The 22530-nt window shown below is 42.1% G+C and overlaps 1 protein-coding gene across 1 annotated transcript in view; it reads right to left on the bottom strand.

Moving 5' to 3' along the window:
* Window positions 1-18681, bottom strand: part of DISC1 (DISC1 scaffold protein) — a 187741-nt gene extending 169060 nt beyond the window's left edge. The window contains exon 1 of the mRNA XM_051613527.1: window positions 18593-18681. The gene's annotated coding sequence lies outside the window, so the exon portion shown is untranslated. The remainder of the gene's footprint in view (window positions 1-18592) is intronic.
* Between the last annotated feature and the right edge of the window lie 3849 nt (window positions 18682-22530).

Raw genomic sequence — 22530 nt, forward strand, 5'->3', positions numbered from 1 at the left:
TTCTGCACCATCATCCATTTTGTAACACAAAAACAAATTGACAAGCCCTACTTGCCAGAATCACTCTTTCAAGCTCTACCTAGTTACTAGCTGAATTATGCCCTCGATGAGCTGCCCTTTCTTTACTGAAACAGAACCAATTGCCAGAAACTTGGGCATTAGAAATATTCTCATCACCCACACAGAACTCTTTCAAAACTACAAGTTCCAGAGGAAAAAAATTTACATGCAATATACTTCACATTCATCTCCAATCACAACCACATTTTACATTGTCCGCTTTCACATGGACAGATGTGCATATAATCTAAACACCTTAGCAACTCCTAACAGAGGTCTCATACACACCTCACCAAAATTATATTGTATTCAAACATTTAAGCACTTGAAACTTCACAGGAGACTTTTTCCAACATTCACTATATCTTCTCCAAATAACCTTCAACAAAAGCAACTTATACTTTTGCCACATACTACAATATTGGCACATCTAACCACAGGACAGCAGTTAGGGTTTTGTATTTTGCTTCCCATCACCATAAATCAGAATGTACCAGCTCCCTCTTACATTCTCTTTTGTCAGCGGAAAAAGCATCACAGAAATCGGAAATGAGAATGGTCATGGAGTCCATTAGCCTGTCTACTACATACAGCGAAATGCTGTACTGGGAGTAACTGAATACAAGTCTTAATAAATAGGAACTGCTCTTGAAGTAAAGGAACAAAAACTGAACAAAAAGTTCTTTGGAATTTAATTATTTTTGTTTATATACAAAATAACCGCCTAAGTTTGCCTTCAGCAGAACAAATCAGTCATGCAGAAAATAAGTCTAAGACTGGATGTATTTTATTCCCATAGGCAATTTTATTGCCTTAGACAAAGGCTAGTCACAGGCCTTGTCTGTAAAAATGGAGAAGGTTCTTCAGTTTAATTAAACTCGGTTTAAAATTGATGTCACTAGATCACTATGAATTTCTAAAGCAGAAAATAATTACAGATCGTTAAACACCAAATTTAAACTAAGGTAAGGTGAGTAAGGGTTAAATTGGACAAAACGTTCTATATTTGCACCAAGCAAAGTGGATGGAATTCTAAAAAAATACTGGGGTCAAAGTGGTACAATTCCAGTATCCTGAACTAGTTCACACAGGAACCACACATCTCTGCGCTTCTCCCAACACATGCAGGTAAGCCTCTAGGCAGGTTTACCATCCAGACCCTTCCTGGACTCTAGGTGTGCCTCCTGGTTGGTCCAACAGCACAAGCCCTTCACCTGGCTACCAGCGTGGCAGCACTGCCCAAACAATACCCAAGATTGCAGTCCAAGCCACGAGCCATTCTGAGGATGCTACAAGGAGAGGGCTGCAGGTCCTTAGCCCCAGTATATCTACATTTGAGCACAAGGCAGAGAAGTGGATGGACAGAGAGTAGGGCAGCACCTTAGCACGAACACCCACACCTTCCCCAAAGGACAATGGAGGGAGGAGGAGGCCACAGCCAGACCCCCCATCTCCAGCTAGTGAGCAGTCACAGTGCCCTCAGCCATCACGGTATCCAGCCAGGATGTTACTGTGGCTTTGGCTATGCTGTTTCTGTGCCATTCACCCTTCTGCTATCATGCTCCTTGTCTGAAGTTTAGAAGAATTTCAATTGTTTATCATTACATATCTGAAATCTAGTTACAAAGAGTTTTGGTTTTATGCACAGCCTTCCAACCCTAGCTTGCTTTGCCTGCACGGCAGATGCAGGAACTACCCTGAACCAATTCAGATAGCTTATTAAAAAAAGGCCCCAAATTTTTCTCAGTTTCAAGTACATCAAGTAACTGATGACAATTAACCACATGACTATCAAAATGATATCTTGGAATGCTGTGAAACAACTGAAGAGAATTTTTTTAATCTGCATTATAGCATGTAATGCATTGTATGAGACATGCACTTAAAAAAAAGTCACAAATGGAAAAAGGGCCTCTGAACTGCAATACTACAAATCAAGTTTTGAAAATATAGAAGTTACAATCCTAGAAGTTGATGTAATGCATATTCTAATGTCAAACTTTGTGCATATCGCTTCAAATCCAAATGATGAAAGCTCAGAAATAATTAAAACAGCTCTTTCATCACAACAGTCTTCCCTGATGGGCAACATTTCATAAAGACTAACAGCTCAGAGCCAGAGCATGGTGGCAGGAGAGAAGAGCCTAGTGCTCTAAAGCAACACATGACCAGCAATGCTGTTCATGTCTTAGTTGCAACCCTAGGATGAAAGCAGGAGAGGTGAGATCAAAGAGCATTTCTCACTGATGGAAAGAGCACAGTCTCTTGTACCCAGCCTGATGCCAAAGGTCAGCAAAACAGTTGTCTGGCTTATTTTAGATAATCAGTCTTTGTTTTCAGCCACAAAAGTGGCAGTTCAGTTTTTAATTAAAATGCTTTAGTAGCATCTGCGGGAGGACAGGAGTAACTACTTTACATTTTTGTAAGTCCACTAGGATTTTATAGATCAGTACAGAAACTCAGAAGCAATTATTTCCCTGCCCTGGCTTTAAACACATAATGCAGAATTCTTGCAAACTCATTAACTTCTCCCTGAAAGTAACTGAGAAATTATACATACAGTTTTAAAGAGAGCTCAACTACCTGAATACACTTACATTACACTTGGTTGATTTTTATTAGAACAACAAATTCACCTTCAGAGCATTTGTAGGAGGTAACTGTGGTACTGAGGTCATATTCAAAGCCAACTATCAAAGCACTGCTCCAAGCAATTTATCTAGTGCTGCTTCTGTTAAGAAAGCCTTAAACACCTGCATTAAACAGTATGCAAACAAAGTAAGCAAGATGAAAATATTTATTATTTACAGACACACAAGTGCTTAACCTAACAGTAACAAAAATGAATAATTGTCAAATATTAATCAATCTGACATGACCACAACCATTACTGTTCAGTTCCTACATCACGAAAACAGGTAAAATGTTGCAGGTTCCTAGTTATATTTTGACTCATTCACTGAATTCCAAAGACACCACAAAATATTCAAAATAAGATGGGACTGATTTTAATGTAGCCCATGCTAAACAAACCAGCATTGTCTCTTTACACAAGTAAGCTTTCAAAGAAAGTTACTTTTAATATAGATGTTTATAAATCTTAAAATGTAAAGGTCTCATTCAGCTTCTTCATCCTACTTATTGAATGTTAACAATACTTTGACCTAGCTAGCATTTTACAAAGTGTATCTATAGAAGACAAGCACTGGGTGAGCTACATTATATTTGATCCCATTTACAAATTATTTCCTCACCAACAGCTCCTGTGATTTGTAAGGTCACAGGCTGGGTTCAGTTACTCAACTGTTATATTCCCAAGACATCACATACAAAATATTCTCTGAAGCCATTAAGTGCACATTAGTTCCTATTCTGCATTAAAAACAACCAACACCACGTATTGAAAGAGCTTCGCATTTTAGAAGTCAGAGCGGTTTCTGTAGCCAGTGTTTAAATAATTGTATTTTTATTGGCACACTCCCATAATGCATGTCATTGAGTTGTCACATTTGAGCCACTTGCCTCCTTAATGCAACAAGTCATTCAAGCCATTTGAGGAAATTGCAGCACCTCTCTCTAGAGGAAGAATCACATTAGCTGATAACAGTTTCGATACGGCCATCAACTTTTTTCCCCTCAAGGAAAAAAAAAGTGTTTTAAACTCAGTTTTACCTTAATGCTAAGAAAGAAAACAATACTATTAAAAAGTAAGCTGTTAAATACCAAAACACTTCCCATGTCAGTAACAATCACCTGTTTAGTCAGGGGGAATAAGAGAAGCATCTCTTTCCTTAACTATATGTTATAATTGTGTTTGATACTATTAACATTTTAAAACACGTCTGCATTCATCAACATTCAGCAGTATAATGAGTACACACAAAAGCAGGCTTTTTTCTCAAGCAACTGCTGAATAGGGGCCTAAGCACATTGATGTAACAAAAATAACAGAAATATGCCTTTATGACCTTTTCAAATTTAAAAATATAATAACTACCCAGCTTGTGAAAGCATGCAGTTGTATTGCAAAGGCCTATTTTACAACTAAACAACACCTTATGACTAGCAAACAAGGCTTGGCTATTACAGAAAACTGCATTCCTCCAAGCTGGGTGGAAATTACAGCCCTCAGCTTCATCACTGTAGCATTGCAATGAAACTCCTTTTGTTGGCCAGAGAAGTAAATGGCCAGATTCTCTCTAGAACAGTCAGGTGACTCCTTGCTGTCTCAAGAAAGTGGGACCACTTGGATAGCACAATAATGTAAAAAAAAATTACATTTCTGCTCTTTTCATTTTTGTTTTCATGCAGTCAGCTACTGTTAGCAGAGTCCCAAGCTAAAAAAAAAAAAAAGCCAGGGAAGCTCAAGACCTTTGTGATAAACTTCAGCATAATCCTGTTACAAACATTCCTCACACATCTCATTCTCCACCTGTTACTACACCTCACATTCAAAGTCATCTCCAGTTGATGTACCTCAGCCCAGTCAGTCTCCAAGACTCACTCATATTTCACCCAACCCAACTGCTACCAGCCTAGGTTAGCTGGAACTGCCAAACTCACATAATCAACCACCAAATATAACAGCTACATTTTCAGCCATCACTCACCCTGCACCCCACTCTGCAATCCACCCTGTTGGCCACCTGACAGACAACCAAACACCCGGAGAAGAACACAAGTGGGTTTGGGAAAACAAGCCAGTACCAGCACTGGGTGCCTTCAGCACAATCACTAACAGAAGCCACTTAAGTTCCCCACAAATTTCCAGCCCAAATCTGTTTTACTTAGATAATTGAGAATAATTTAACCACTTTCTAAAAGGCAGGAAGACACAGAAGTTGCAAGCCTACAGAGAACATTCACAATAGAAAACCAAAGTTTGTTCCAGAAGTTACGGGGTTGTTATGGTTAGTTGTTGTCTTTCTTCCTGGGGAAAAGAAAATAAATCTTTTGTTCCTGCCTAGAGGCAGTCCATGCAGATGTCTCAAGTGGAGAAAACACTCTCAGCCAAGATCTGAAAACAGCTTAAACATTACACAAAAATAGGGGAGAAAGGATTTTGCATAGAAACTAGGAAGTTCGGTTCGGTCCTAAATTAATTTTCAAAGAACACTTACTGGGCTTGCAGTCATATCCCATAAAAGCATTTCACCAAAGAAGCATGTAATTATGAAATTAGTACACGGCAGTCCTTTTCAAGAATGGTCTATTTAACACACCACACTTTCATCACTCTGTCTCTGGAGTGACAGCATGGATTCCCACTTCTGATCAGTCAGATCATTTACAGCAAGATTAACATAAAACTCATTGGGGAGGAGGGAAGAGAGGAACTAAAAAAAAAAAGTGAAGTGTGAGAGCATATTGACAGCAGTCAATTTCTAATTCAAGCACAGTTTTCATCGTCCAGCTTGGAGATTTGAATTTTTACTTTCACCAAGAGAGTGGATTCCAAATTAAGCATTTGATGTACAGTCAGTCTGAAACCAGAATTGAGTTTGCTGAAATAGAAAGTAATTTTCTCTTAGCAGCTCAGTAGTGATCACACATAATGAAAATAAAACAACGTGGCAGATCCTATATTGCCAAGGGTGAGGAGTCAGAATGCTTTTAGCTTTGCAATTTACTATCAGAGTCCCAAGATAAACGTTACTCCTTTGCCTGTTGAAGGAAGTCTACCTTGTCAAAGATGCAATGTCAATGCTGTCAAGACAACAATGGAGATAGTTTGGAGCTCCAGACATCAGGAAAGCTGAGCAATAACCTCCCACAGAAAGCACAGCACCTCAGGATGCAACTTAAATACAAGATACTGCAAAAGCCAGACATGTACACAAGCTTCAGCTATGGCAATGCATGCAACAGAGTCCAGCTGCAGTGGGAGGCACGCAGACGAGCAGCACTGACACCTTGGACCACTCCCACAAGACGAAAAACTCAACATCTAGCACAAAGTCCCACAGCATTTTTGTACTTGGGTATTTGCAGCTTTTTGCAGTAGCAATTCTGTGGATTGTGCTTTTGTTGGCTGACAATTGCCACTCCAAGTGGCAAGATGAAGATTTGCAGCTGAACCCACCAGCACTGCTGTCCTATCCCTCAACAGCTACACAGATAATGGGTTACTGCAGGTCCCTGCTAAAGGCAAGTTAATTACTCAGCATCATCAGACTGTAGATGTTAGAGCCTGTGAAGGGTCAGCCGCTGCGCTCCAGTGAGCCAAGTGTGGTTCCCTTAAGAGATGTACACCAGTAAGCAGAAAGATGCACATAATATCTCTTTTGAGAGCTTTGGTGACGATATGGCTTGACTTTTGCAACCCTAGCCCAAGGCTGTAGACAGACAAAACAGAAGTTGGAGGTTTGTTTCAACTTGGCCTGAGAACACAAAAGGGAAATCATCAGCTACATCATTTTTCTTTTAGCATGGAGGAGAAACAATGAAATCCCAAGATAATCTTAAAAAGTCCTGCAGCAGATAGTGCTGAAACTGCAGCAGAATACCAGCCACAGGCACCCAACGCCTCTCTTCTAGCACAAAATACAGTTCCTCCTAAATAAGGTGGGACAGAAGTCTCTCTGCCTAGAGCAAGTCAGGTATTTAAAAAAAAAAAAACAAAAACAAACCTCCCCTTCAAAAAAAAAAAAGCAACACAAAAAATCCAACAACAAAACACACATTTCATGAATGGAAGGTAACTGAAGTGAATTACAGGAAAACTGATGCCTTCTCCCGTACTCTAGCAAAGTACAACTGATCTATGTTACTTTTCCTGCGATATTAACAGCAATTCACATTTGAGGAGAATAATAATGCTGAAAAATGGGAGAGGATAAGAAGTACACCACCAAAAAGGCACATCACATTCATGAAAAGCAGGCAAAAATGACATGCTCAGACATCAACATAGTTGTATATTATCATACCAATACACAGTTGTGTATTGCCATCCACAGGGAAGCTGACAGGCTGGAGAGGTGGGCCAGTGCCAACCTCATGAAGTTGAACAAGTCCAAGTGCATGGTCCTACTGCACCTGGGTCAGAACAACCCCAGGCACAAATACACACAAGGGGGAGAATGGCTACAGAGCAGTCCTGAGGAAAAGGACTTGGGGGTGGTAGTAGTCGAGAAGCTTGACATGAGCCGCCAGTGTGTGCTCGCAACCCAGAGGGCCAACTGCATCCTGGGCTGCATCAAAAGAAGTGTGACCAGCAGGTCTATGGAAGTGATTCTGCCCCTCTACACTGCTCTGGTGAGACCCCACCTGGAGTACTGTGTCCAGCTCTGGAGCCCTCAGCACTGGAAAGACAAGGAGCTGTTGGAGAGGGTCCAGAGAAGGGCCAAGAAGATGATCAAAGGGCTGGAGCACCTCTGCTATGAAGACAGGCTGAGAGAGTTGGGGCTGTTCAGTCTGGAGAACAGAAGGCTTTGGGGAGACCTTATAGCAGCCTTTCAGTGCCTGAAGGGGCCTACTGGAAAGCTGTGGAGAGGCTTTTCACCAGAGAGGGTAGTGATACGATAAGGGGTAATGGTTTTAAACTGAAAGAGGGTAAAAATCATCTTCATGTGACCTCAGGTGACCTTCCAGGCCCTCCAGCTCCCTAGGTTCCCTCAGGCCTTGGCATCCCTTCCCAGGTGAAGAGCCTTCTTGCTTCATAGCATCCCCAGCAGCAGGGCCAAGAAGTTTTTAGGCTTCTTCACATGCATTTAAAACCCCACCTCAGCTGTGTCCACTGATTTAATTGCTTGCTTTCAGGTGCTCAGCCAGTTCTCAGGGCTCCTGTTAACTCTTTCACAGCACACACATAAACCAACCAAACTCCACTCTAGGGGCACACTGGCTCCATTCACCCCCTTTGAGATCATTTCAATGAAAACACTCTTGTAAGAGCTTCTTACGTGAGACTGTAAATCACGCTATTCATGTCTAGGAAATCAAGTCAATTACCAGCCACAATTTATTCTAACAGTCTCCCAGGGCTAACATATATTAGCTAATAATACAGGTTGCACTTACTAACATATGGCAAAGATGTTCAGTGAAAGCACAGATTTTTTTTTGCCAGAGGTTTGTTGGTTTTTTTTTTTTTTTAACTTATTTCTGTCACATGCTCTTTGTCATTCACTTAATTATTCCTACCTAAGTACAAGGCCATAGGATCCGCCATCTTTTGTTGAACCTTACTTGTCTGCTCTTATTACTTAAAGCATAGTATTAATCTTCAAAGAAACTGTACCAATTCATGAGATGGCTTGCAGATGTTTCTTGGGTACCAAGGACTCTATGTGATACTAGAGTGAAACAAAGTCTTAAGCAAAATACTTCAAGTAAAAAAATAATGAAAAGTAAACTCAAAAACCAGACTGAGCTTTCACAAATTTTCTATTAAAAAAAAAAAGATTGTCTTGAATAAGTCAATGAAAGTTTTTCAGGTCAACATGTTCTGGATTCAGCTTATCACTTTAAATGGATAAAAAGGTGCAGATTGTACCATATGGTGTTAAATACACACACCTGAAAAGATCTGCTCTGTTACAAGAAGCTTGGCAGAGGAAAATTTTGACTATCATTTAAATCATCTTCCAGAATAAATATAGATCATTAACTATTTCCAATACTTTTTTTTTTTTTTTGCTATGGAAAATGTGAATTCAGAATCTAGGAGTAGCAGGATCCTCTAAGTTGTATGGGACAGGCCCCTGGGTGATACTAGTTTAGTAGCAGCAGGGGATTTCCTCCCCTTCTTCCTTCAGGTTTAGGCACTGTACTCCTGACAAGTAGTGCTGTTAATAGAGAGTAGCAGACAGAACTGCTGTAGCTTCCTTTCAAGGAGAGTAAAGCATTTTAAAAGACATTTGATCTCATCAGTCCTGAGGCATAGCAATAATCTGATGCATTAGTTTGTGAGTAAAATGGACCACGTGAGAAGCTACATGACTTACATTGCAAAGAATGCCCAAAGACAGAACTATGGGCTTACAAAGGACTCCTGAAAGACATATAGGAAAAAGAAAAAGAGCATTTTGACTGTAAGAATAAACTTAAGGCTTTGTACCTTTACAACTGCTGTCTTCATTGAGAAGAATGGAGATTTTTTAAAAAGCAGGATTTAGATATAATTTTGTCTTAATATTCTCAAAACTATTGAACATTGGAACCGTGGGACTACCTGAGACGAATCCTGTCAATAATGCTCTTCTGTGTAGGACTCTGAAGTTTCACTGGAAGCTTCAGGTTTCACTTTGAAGCATATTTAAATTACTCCCTAACTTATCAATAATACTACTTGAGCCTGCCTACACTTCTGTACTTCAAATCTGAACAAGTCTATACTGATTGCAGATCTGATACAGGAAAGTATATTTAGAAAGTATTGGTGTCAAGTAATTCCAGTGGGATAGTCCTTAGAAGTTGTTCATTTACTAAATCCTTAAACTCCTGAGTGAAACAGTCCTACCTTTAAGATTAAGGCCTTTCAAATCCTTTAGTGACTATCAGGATAGGAAAACTCACAGGATTTTGAAGAGACTTTCAAAAGCTTCACAATGTAAAAAGAAGGCTCTCCCTCCAACATTCAGAGAGCAGGAACATCTTGCATAAACAGCCTTACAAAAACAAAGAGGTGTCAATAAAACAGAGAGATACTGAGAAGACACATGGATTTTCATTTCTGTACAATAAGTGTCATAGTGCTTTACTGAACCAAAACATATGCAATGTCTTAAACATAAATTACCTTACAGTCTGAGTCATATGCAAGAACTTCTGTACCAAAGAAAGCCACGAAGATAGAATTAAGGACATCTTTAAGGTTAGAATGCCCTCTTTGGGTATAAAGATATACTTACAGCAACAGTAAATTTCAGCAAATACAGTGCTATTTTATGCTATAGGAAAAAAAAAAGCAGATAAAATAATGCCAAGGGTTCTACTCTAACACTTTTAAGGATGTTATAAATAGCATTTTATTACCCTCAATTAGGAACCTCATATCAATAGTGAGGAAAACAGCAATTCATACACAGTAGTGCTCAGGGGGAGGGGGAAAAAAAAAAAAAGAGATGGACGTAAGTTAAAACAAGAGAGATTCAGACTTGATTGAAATAAAAACTTTCTCATTCTGAGAGCAGTCAAGGGGAGCAGGATGCCCACACAGGATGTGCAGTCCGTGGGGGTTTTCAAGACTCAACAGGATAAAACCCTGAGCAACCTGGTTCAACCTATGAGTCAGCTGGCTTTGAGCAGGGCTGGAGACCTCCTGAGGCACCTTCCAATGCAAACTACCCTATAACACATCTAAGCATTAAATATAAGCCTCAGGATCTGCAGTATTCCACCAGTTATCTATACACACAACATAAGTTTAAGAGTTTCATCCATGAAAATTAATCGAACTTTGCAAGAAAGTAATTTATTCTATCAACTCCACAAAGGAGTCACAAAGAAGTTAGCAAACAATAGTTTTATCACATTCTGGAAGCTGGAAACAGCTGACTTTCTATGAACAAAATTATGAATAAATTTTAGTATTCAAAATAAGTAGGTCCTCAACCATCATTTAAACATCCAGCACACACACAAATCACAGGCTTCAGCGATGGTCAGTGCATCAGCAAGAGAGACACAGTAAGTCATGAAAACATAGGAACTCATTCCACTACAGTAGATCTTCACTATGGTTATTAAATGACACTCTGGAGCATCAGTTAAATGTCACTTTGATCTACAACAGTTATTTCACAAAATGTTTATTACTGAGGGCTTTTACTGGCTGTACAAACATTGGAGAGTATTTCTATCAAGGCATTATTCAGTTTGTCATATTAAAAATTACTCTGATACCTCTTCCTAGGCTGCTTGCCAATTGGAGGACAAGAGAGAGCCATCTGCTAGACTGTAACTCTCTAAAGACACTTGCTTTTCAAAAATGTAATCCCTTAAATGGTTCCAAGAGCATTATACACACAAAAAAACCCCTAAAAACATCACCTCTGAACAGCTGCAACAAAACCTGTCTCTCGCACAAATTTCCTGGCAAGGAAGGAAGGAAGACCACCTCTGCCCAGGGAATACTGTCTGTACCCTATCCAGTCCATGAAGTCTAATTACAACATGGGCATGGAAAAAAGCAAACCTGAGTACTCTGCTACACAGCTGTACCAAGCAGCTGTAACCAATAAATTGTTGTCACAATTTGACTCAGGTCCAACAACAATGCTCTCGATCCCCTCCCCCTCCCACCCAGGTAGGGAAGAAGAGAGAGAAAAAGAGAGACTTGGCTGGATTGAAAACTAAACTACACAGCTTTAATTAAACACTAATAATATAAGAAAATAGATACAATTATATACAGATATGTTCAGGTATGTGCAAGAGCCTCTCGCCTCTCCCCACCCCCAGCAACTCCCACCACACTCCCCTGAGCTGGAACACGGATGCATATGCTCTATATAACTGTGCACAAATACAGTTATTTCTATATGTCCTCTTCTCTTTCTTGGTTTTATTTAGAATTTGAGGTATTTCTGGGACTGGTCTCTTTCTTCTTCCACTGCTTTGCAATGCTGGTGCTTAAAATACATACACAAGCTGCTACACAGAATTCCTTAGAATAGCCTTAAGCTGTACTCTGCACTGTATTCACCTGCTTTTTTTTTATTATTATTATTGTTACTAGTATGATTTCTTACTTAGCTCCCTGCATTGTAATTCTCCTTTAAAAACTTGTCATATTTTGTATCATGATTTTCAAATCATTAGAGATCATTTTTAGAAAACTAACGTGTCGAACAACTGCTCCTAAGAAGAAACCTGAAGACAGACAAACAAGCCCATGTACTTCTCATACAGCTTGCACCAAAGAGTCTTACTGACGTTTCAATATTAATGCCACAGCCACTCTAAACCTGCTATGACCACGATTAATGCCTAGGCTTCCAACTTTAAGCCTAGGCAAAGCACACTGAGTTTCACTAAGACCTGTCTCCTTCACTGGAGACATTCAAAACCCACCTGGATGCGTTCCTATGTGATGTACTCTAGGTGACCCTGCTCTGGCAGGGGGGGTTGGACTAGATGATCTTTCGAGGTCCCTTCCAACCCCTAGGATTCTATGATTCTATGAAGCCGTAACATAAAGTGTGTGTGTGTCTCTGTGTGTTCAGATCCAGTAGAAAGCCCTGGACCCTCAAGAAATCCAGTGCCACACCAAGCTCACCAGAAACACAGTAAAAATGTTGCTACACACTGTTATCACCACTTATAACAAAGTTAACTTAAAAAAAAAATACATTAAATTAATTCAGAAAGTGAGTCACATTAATATAAACAGCCTATTCAACTCAAAGATAAAAAAACTTACTAGGTGCTCTTTAAAGGATAAGAAGAAGGCCTTGAATAAGAACAGGGGAAGCCAGCAAATTTCACAAAGGGCAAAAGTGCTAGGAATCATTCTTCCAAAATTGCAACACTGGTTATTAGCTGCCAGACCTACCTCATACAGAAAAAGACAATAACAATGCACTTCCAAAAAAACAAGCATCATAACTGTACTTGAGACAGACAGAGAACACCTCCTTGGGTAACATGAAATGCTTCCTAACTTGACCTTGGAGCTGATGAACCCATGGAAAACTCTGTCATTGGCAAAAGCTGGCACCAGAGCAGGAAAATTCTCGATCTGCTAAAAGAACAAATACCCTACTGCTAGTGCTCACTGCATACAAGGAAAGAAGTGAGAGCTGATCTTTTCTTCCCTTACAACAACCTGAGACCCTGACAAGCAAAATTTTTCCCCATCTTCGTTCTCACAGGAAGCAGACAGGCTTGATGCACCACTCAGAGGGAACCATTAACTGGAAGAGCCCTTTTCATGGCCAAGTCTGTACAAGATCCTAGCAGATGACAAGCATGGGAACACTACAGCCAATGGCTCACCGCAGTCACGTTCAGATTTCCCAGGGAATGGGGAAATGCAGTATTTGTTGATTATTAACTAGTTTGACGCAATGGAGCAAAACCACAGGGAAGGACCAGCTGCACTGGTGCTGTGCTCCAGGCAGTGGCAGCCAGGCCCTTCTCACACAATTTCAATGAGGATTTCTCACCATTTTCACGGCTCTTCTAATCACGAGCACCAGCAGGACAGGAGCAAAGTTTCAACAAGGTGCACTGCCAAAGTGCTGCCTCACTGTAGCAGCGGTAGAGCCTGGCACCATCCAGGATGCCCAAGAGCATCTCCTGGCCCCGAGAGCCCACACCACTCCTGATGCATAGATGTAGGCATCCCTTCCTTGTCACTCCTACTGGGAGGACAGCAACCACAAAGATGTTAAAGTCAAGGAAATCTAGCTACAGCAACGCAAAAGACCAACAAACTCAGCAGTTGTGTATCCCAGTCTCCTGAGATTGGTGTGCCTACCACTCTTCAAGAGAGGAACGGGGAACACGACACATCCACAGCTCAGCTCTTGCTGACCACAGCCCAAGGTATTAATACAAATACTGACAGGTTAATACACTGCTCTAGAAATGGGAATAGTCAAGCCCCAGCAAACAGCTGTGCTGCCCATTTCCCCAACCACCTGGGTGTCCACAGGCTGTCAGCAACAGGAAGCACCTGGACCCTCATCCAGCACATGAAATTCAACCTCCTCCCTGCTTCAGTAACCAAAAAGCAAAGGGAAAGCTCTTGTACCTACAGCTATGCTCTCTGACAACAGGGGAAAACAAGCATCTCCTTATAAAATCAGCTTGGCCCTCGAACAAAAAGTCAGATTTTTATGGAGCTGAGACTGCCTGAATTTATCACACTGAACAAGGTCAGTGATGCTCCTTCCTTGGACCCTCAGGATGCTTCCCCAAAGTAAAACATTTGCATGTGTAGGAAGAGGAACAACCAGACCACAAGCATAAGATATCCATAACCTAAGAAAAAAGCCTGTGGCTATAAACTTTTGGCCTTGGAAGCAGTCTCCACCAGCACCATTCCAGGTGCCTGTATATCTGCAGTAGTGATAAAACATAAAACTAAGTTGATACATCAGTGGAAAGGAAGCTTACTATCATATTATTAAAGACAGCAAACAAAATACTTAAAGCATCCCACTAAAACAGCAAGAAAACAGCTTACTAGCAGGACAAAACTGTCCTTCCACTTCCTGAGCTCTCTGGAGACCTTACGGTTTTGTTTTGGTGCTTTTGTTTTTGGGTTGTTGGGGTTTAAAAAAAAAAAACAAAAAACCCACACACACCAGCAAAGAAGACCCTAAGAATGGGCTCCCACAGTGTTCAAAAACACACTTTTCAGACCCAAAGGCCTGACTGCCAAGCTAAATTCAAAGTGGGGCCAGCTGGATGAGCTGAGTTAGGGACTGCTCTGCTCACCCCATCAATCAGCAAGTGGTGAAGCCACTGTCAAACTTCATTACTTGCAGGCAGATTGACAACATTACTATCACTTGACTCTACTTTACCACTACTATTATTATGCAGAATTTAGCAAGGTCTTGAAAAGCTACACCAGTGTCATATGCCTCACCTTACAGAGATCTGGAGACTTGCAAAATAATTCAGAAAAATCTAATTATTACCACTTCCAGTTCTTTCCTCTCCCACAGATACTAACCCTTTCACTCTTAGTCAGTTTTGCAATATCGACTGTCAACCTCTTGACTTTTCACTCCATAGGTTGCCTCAAAGTTGCCCTACTAAGAGATAATCCTCTGTAATGATTTCCTGCCCCACTGACCTCTCAGCCCAGCAAAAGAAACCTTTCAACTGGAGCTCACTAAATCCCTTCAAACAATCAACTCTTCTGCCATTACAGAAAACAAGGAAAGTTCAAACATACCACACACATTCTGCCCTTGATTTCAAGCAGCCAGTTCTCCCACGCAGGTCTTTTCCAAGCAGATTTTATTCTTAGAGCATACATACACTGTGTTTAGCAGATTACTATTATACTTGCAGTTCTGACTCGGGTGCTATTTGATCCAATCTATAAATACAAGTAACACAGCTTTGAAACAAAAGGAGCTAGCTAAGCACTATTAAGAAATAGCATTTTCTGATTTCCATCCATAATTCTAAGTACACAGCTGCTGATGTAGTAAATATTTACTTTCCAAGATAAAATGGAAATGTTTTTACACTTACTGTTACAAATAAACATACTGACAGAAGGCAAAAAGAGCACAGTAACTAGACAATTTAGTCTGATACCAGGGTCACACAACTAACACACCTGTTTATAAGACAGCAAGAGAGGAAAGGAGGAAGAGGAAAGAAAGAATAGAAAGTGGCACCAATCACACTCATTAGGCAACAAAATCCCAATTAATAATTTATCATACAGAGAAAATGAGATATATGTGCTGGAAGGAAGCATGGCTATAAGATGGAAGGTCTGAAACAGAGAGAGCAGCACAGCACTGCACATACAAAGAGGAGGCAGAACCCAAATTCTGTGTGCCCCAAAGGAATCGCACTGAACAAAGAAACCCTACATGAGGCAAGCACATAATCTCACCACTGTGTCTGCAGACTTCAGATCAGTCATTAAGCCACTTTACATCAATAAGTAGGGAAGTAACTCCACATCAGTGGCTAACTAAATTTCCATACAGCAAACTCATGTTTAACAAACAAAGTATGTTGATAGGAGATCTCTCCTTCCATGGCAGCAGTGGCTAGGAGGCTTGAAATCCTTCTCCCTGAAAGCATTTTTCAGGTGAACAGTTAATGGAATCTGGGAATATAAACTCAAAGAGAAGAAAAAAGAAAATTCAATGGAGTGTTAAATAGTTAATATTACACAGAATTAAGTCAACACTTCCAAATAATGGAGCACCTCCAATGCTTTAACATAGGCACAGTAGCCTTTGTTCAGTGCCAGAGGGCCTAGTTCCTCCTCATGTGACTGCTGATTTACAAAGGGTACATTCATCCCAAATACCTAAGGGTTTTGCAGCAGTCTTCCTGCAAGAATATTGAATAGTATTACAATATACCTTGGGCTCAATCCTAACCTAAGTGACACAGCATGAGAGGGCTGCTCTCTGAAAAAAGACACAACGTGCTAAGGATGAACTTGGAAATCACTATGGCAACTCCACAGGTTCCTTTCTGTTCACCTTTGAGGCTGGTACTCCAAAGGAGGTAAGAAAACCCATGCCCACAGGAGTCATTAATATGCATTATGGCCAAAACCAGAAAAGGCCACAGGCTGTCTGCAGCTCTATTAGAAAACAGGTTTGCTTCAGTAAACTCCATGTTAAATTGAAATAAATCTTAACTCCCAAGGAGTGCTCCAGAGGTGTTACACACTCCAGTAACTCTCATTTGAAAGGTCAGGTGGTTCAGTAGCTGTCAGAGGCCCAAGTTATGGTGAGCAAAAAACATCTAAGCAAGCGTACCTAATTTGTGAACAAAGTCAGAATTAACCTTTAGGGTTTTTGCTTTTGTGGGTATAAAACATTGTTTGCAGTGCTTTTTGTATTCCTGTTCATCACAATTAATTTATCCTGGCGCTAATAAATCCCCCTTGCTTACATAGCCCTGCTACAATTCCAGCTGCAGCAGCTTAGACCCAAACTTTTGACTTCACTTTACTGAAGAGAACAAAGGCTGATTTATCTAAATTTAAAGACAGAGGAACCCAGCACTAATACAACACTTGCCTCTTAAGAGTGCTGCTGCACTGCAATCATCAGTATTGTACATGAAAACACGTTATTTTCACTGCCCAAGCTCAAAGAACTACACAGAAAATAAGTAACTGAGAATATAAGCACTGGGTAGTAAGGAAAAAAAAAAAAAAAGACATAGACCAACATGGTCTTAATCTCAAGCGTACAAAACACTGTTCATAAGCATTTGAGGGTTTGTTTACATTCTCTTGACCCACCATGACCACAAAATTTTAAGTAACCACAAACCTCCAAACTCTGCTTTTCTCATTTTAAATCAAATATTTATTTTAAACATACCTACTTTTCAGTTTCCTAAGTGCCTAAAAGCCCTGTTAATAATAAAAATCTACTGTAGCTTCAACTGAAAAACCACTCTCAATGCTTTTTTCAAAGGAACCACAATAACTTTAACTTCAGTGATGATATGGGGAAATACCCATACAACACAATTAAAATAACTTAGTTTTTAAACAAGACAAGTTTAATAAAGTAGAACTCCCATTTTCAAGAGTTACTGTAAGGCCAACTGCAAGTTAGCAAGTACATGAACGCATATGAAAGGATAAAAACAAAGTAACACATTCCAGTGTACTTTGTTCATTTCTTTGATAACTATCACTTATTTTTAATTACCAGTAGTACTTATTGGCATGTGTTCTGCAGCTTAATTTGTAAATGTCTTGATTACAAAAGTACTTTGCTGCAGAGCTCCTGAATCACGATTCAGAAGTATAAGAAAGAGTTACTCAAGCACCTGTACACAAAGATTAGTCTGGACTATCAAAACATGAACGAGCTGTTTTCTAGTTAAGTGTTGGCAAGGTCAGCTGAAGCGTTGGCAGAAAGTCTTGCTGGACTAATGGAGCCCGAAGAACCAGGAATTCCAAACACCCTCAAAGCAGCCGACATACACAGTGAGCAACATGCCTTTCTACCTCAGCTCTCCTGGGAAAGGTGAAGTGTTTTCTTCCAAAATCTCCAGCCTTTCGCCAGCACCAGTGTGGGTAACGTGGGCAGCCCCAGCCTGGGCCAGCAGCTTTCTGATGGCTGCTGCTCTGAGGGAGAAGCAGGGCAGCTCATCCACCCTAGAGACAATAATCTTTTCTAACTCCGGTATTCTTAAATATATATACACACAGCTTCTCCATTAAAATGGCAGCTTCCTTTTTTTTTTCCTTAAACCAAGCTGAGAGGTATCACACGGGTGACTCTTCTAAGAGGACCACTACTTCCCTCTTTGTAGTTGCTTATTAAAAGAAAAAATTCATACATACAACTTTGTATAATTATAACTGCTTTCCAGATGAAATTGGAAGATTTGGGGGTTTAGCTTGAAAAGAAATGTTATTTCAATATTGAAACACAGTTTCCTAGACTATATCTACTATTAAGTAAGTGCTAACATCATTAAGGACTTCAAAAAAGAAATAAAACAACAACAAACCGACCAACCCCCAAACTTTCAGACTCCACGTTCTTTCACCCAAAAGCCCTAAATTATCCCACGTCCCACATGACTTTCCCCAGCAAGAGCTGCCGGCCCTCCCCGCCTGAAAGCAGCGCCCCGCCGAGCGCCCGGCCCCTCCGCCCGGAGAAGCGCTGCCGCCCCAGCCCCCTCACGGCTCAGCCTGGCTCCCCCACGCCCTCCGCTCGTTCACGGGCTCCGCCCGGCGCCTCGCACCCGTTGCGGCTCTCCGGCGAGCACCAGCCCCCGACGGCGTGAGGAAGGGGGAGAGGGAAGGGGGTAACGGCGGGGGAAACCCCCCTCCTCACGCCGCCAGCCCGCCCGCCCTGGCCCTCAGCAGCCGCGGGGCCCTCCTGCCGCCCCCGCTCACCTGAGCCCGCCGCCTCCCCCCGCGGGCCGGGGCAGCCTCCACCACATCCCGCGGTGCCCCCTCCCTCGGCGGGGCGGAAAGCGGCGGTGACGCCGGCCCCTCCCAGCCGGGGGCGGGCCGGAGGCCGCTCCACCGCCCCGGGAAGGCGGGGGGTGCTGCGGGTCGGGGGCGGGAGGAGCGGGAGTGCCAGTGTCGGTGCCAGTGTCAGTGTCGGTGCCAATGTCGGTGTCGGTGCCAATGTCGGTGTCAGTGCCAGTGTCGGTGTCAGTGCCGGTGTCAGTGCCAGTGCCGGTGCCGGTGTCAGTGCCGGTGTCGGTGCCAGTGCCAGTGCCCTGCATAGAGAAGGGCCCGAGTGTGGAGCCGGCCCAGAGAGCAAGGGTCCTTCGGGTCAAGGCAGGTCCGTGCCCGGGTGCTCTGTCCGCTCTCTGTCCCGCCAAGGCTGCGTGAGCCCGGCATTGAATCGGGAGGAAAGACGCCGTTGCTGAAGTGGCACTGCTCGTCTGATTCAGCCTGAAGGGACCAGCACATCAAGAGCCACCCCTGCCACACACACCGAGGCGAGCAGACCTCCTTTCTGCGCGTCCTGGGGACGTCATGAGATGCTGCCTTTCGGATTTGTCACCAAAACAGTGTGGATAACACAGGGATGTTTTAGTTACTGCAGTGCTTACACCAGAGTCGAGGCTTTTTTCTGCTTTTCACACCACCCCACCAGCGAGGAGGCTGGGAGTGCAGCAGAAATTGGGAGGGGACACAGCCAGGCCAGCTGACCCCAACTGCCCACAGGGATATCCCAGACCGTATGACATTGTGCACAGCAGTAAAGGTTGGTAAAAAGGAGAAGGGGAGAATAGTGGAAGTTACTGCATTTGTCTCCCTAAGCAACCATTATGCGTAATGGAGTCCTGCTTTCCTGGAAATGGCGAAACATTTGGCTGCCAGTGGGAAGTAGTGAAGCAAATTCCTTATTTTGCACATACAGTTTTTGCTTTTCCTATTAAACTGCCTTTATCTTAACCCATGAGTTTTCCCATTTTTACCCCATTCCACTGAGGAAGAGTGAGTGAGCAGCTGTGTGGGTCTTGGTTGCCCAACAGGTTATCCCAGAACAATTTCCAGCAAATAATTTCAAGTCCTTTTGGATCTAGATGATCTTTAAGGTCTCTTCCAACCCAAACCATTCTATGAATCTATGACTGACTACAGCTTTGTACCAGTATTGCTAAAGCAGTCCCTGCTTCAATGGACCATCATATCTACATTAGCCATGTACACAAATGGAATCAGCATTTTTCAATATGACCTCCATCTATCCTAGTCTTCCAGAATGTTTCTGCCACCTCAAATACAGCAAATGCTATTCTAAGTTGAAAATACCCTCATGTGCACAGGGAAGTTTTCACAACATTCAGAAAAGCTGCTAGAAAAAAGCTCTGGTTTACCTAACAACTGACAGCTTACTGATGTTTTTGGCTTTCAGTCACTTTATTAAGAAACACAGGACATGCTAAGGGAGGTTTAACCTCATGTTCCAGTTTGTGCCCTTCCTGGCTGTGCCTCTCATGCCAAAAATAGCCATGCATCCTTCTTCTTCCTTCAGCCCTGCTGTAGTCCATCCGATTCAGATGATGTCATTGCTAGCTCCCATCCATCAGAGAGAAAATTGTTCTCAAAGGGGAGCTGTAGTGGGGCAGACAAAGGGCCCGTCTAGCACAGCCTTGCCTCCAACTCAAGCCCAGGGCAGTTTCCTCAGGAACAAGGCAGCACACACACCACACTTCCTGATTGGACTCTCTTCTGACAAATGCCTGCTCAGGGGCTTCCTCAGTGTGGTTTGCAGTCAGTAACCTGCAGTGGATGGATCTCAGGCTCTCCAAGTGCTTGGCTAGCTTCCCCTTGAGCCCCCTTCAGCTTTTGGCACACAGAGCAGCCAAGGGTGAGGGGTTTCCCAGGTCTCCACTGGCACTGCAAGGCACCAGCTCCCAGTGCTTGCTTTGAGCCTGGCTATGGCCAGCTGCCTTTGAGAGCTGCTAGATTTCAGTGCTTGAAGAACAGAGATTTTCCCAATGTGTCTATACCTCTGATTTTTTCCACATGTATTATCAAATCATGTGATCCCTTTTCCAAACTGCAAGGTGCTACTCGGACTGGCCTTCTACAGGATCACTTTGATTATCTTTTTTGCCTATCTAAATATTTTCAGGTTTTGCTTTTGGGTGTGAGGACACTAAGTAAGGATAAAGGTTAGTCATGGATTTCTGCAGTGGTGGCATCTTCATGTTTCCTGTCGTGTTCTGTGTTCCTTTGGCAGTAGTCTGTAACATTGTATTTGGCTTTTTTTTTTTTTTTTACTGCTGCCACACACTTAGCTTATCTTCTGCCTGTGTAACTAATCCCACAGTTTCTTTTCAGTGGCACTGAACATCTCAGAGCTTTTCTTGGTATATGAGAGGCAAGGATTGTTCTTATCAGTAAGTGCCAATTCAACTTATACACAGTGAATTTCATCTATTTTTTTCATCCTTTCATTCAACCTCATAAAGTTCTTCTGCAGCTCTTGGCAGCCAGCCCTTATTCATGCTCCCCCAAGTAACTCAGCATCAGCAGCAGACTTGCTTCAGCTGCTTATATGTTGAACAGCAGAGGTTCTAGAGAAGCTAATCAGCCCAAAGCTACCAAAAGATAACTATTCTTTGAATGACTATTCAAAAGAAGCATGGCATGATCTGTATTCAGTAAGAAGCCCTGTTAGTGGATTTTTTGCATCTGCTCTGAATCTACTCCAAGAGTTTAAGTTTATCCCAAACTTCAACATTTCTGCTTCAGGTGACTTTTCTGTACCTCATGTGTACTCCTATGAATGTATATTTAACCCAAGAGTCTCACCATGACCGATTACTCAGCAGACTACAATCTGGGTAGATACTCAGCAGTATGTGTGAATATACATATATATGTGTGTGTACAGTGAACAGGGCAATCTGTTCCTTTATCAACAGAGGAGCTGCTTTTGGACAATCACCCTTGTTCAATCATCAGACTATCAGAAAAATGTTGGAGGGAGGTGGCAGACAATTTCTACGGAGGACCTCAAGCATACCTGGACAAAAAGATGCAGGAAGCAGATAAGATTCTGAAGCAAATACTAGTAGGAGAGAATAGTATTCTTGGGTTTTAATGCTGTTTGAATTGTGCATTTCATAGAAGGCCTGATCCAAATGACACAGTGAGACATTCCGAGCTTACTGGTTTGCCCTAATGCACTTTTGGGCAGTACTCAGGTGTCTGGAGTGAGATGAAGGGTGTAAGAAATTGCACAGAAGAGCATAGCTAACACTGCATACTATATAGCTAGCTTCTATTTTAGATTAGACAGGGGGAAGCTGGAATGTTTCGCTATTTCTTAATTTTCAGTTCTCATTATGATGGCTTATACAAGTACAGCCGCCAAAAAGGATTGTCCTTTCTGTTCCCTCCACTACTTTTTTTCCAGTTGTGCTGTCCTTCCCTTCCCCCATGCTACTGCCTGCTTCATGCTGGCAGTAGCATTGCTCTGGCTCTACAGTAAACTGGGAACAGATGTGGATTTAAACCTTTGTTTTTCTTTTTTGTTTTTCTTTTTTTTTTTTTCCACCAAAAACCTTTCCCCAGTTGGAGGTGACTGTGAAACTCCAGCACTGCATGCTGCATCACAAACCCCAGCAAATGTTAACAATCCCTCCTGTGTACTGAAGGTAGTGCTGCTGCCTCTCTCCTTCTCAAGCAACTTCCTGAGCCCTCGTGCCAGCTCAAAATTGACCCCTCTCTTTTCCAGTCCTCCTCTTGGCCTCTCTGCTTCTCATTGTCTACACATGGCTGCTTCTTTGTGTTGTACCTTCATTTCCCTTTGACATCCGTGTATGAGAGCCCTCCCCTGCACCTGCTGCCATCATGAGCAG

This window comes from Apus apus, chromosome 3 (assembly GCF_020740795.1).
Source record: "Apus apus isolate bApuApu2 chromosome 3, bApuApu2.pri.cur, whole genome shotgun sequence".
NCBI classification, from domain to species: Eukaryota; Metazoa; Chordata; class Aves; order Apodiformes; family Apodidae; genus Apus; species Apus apus.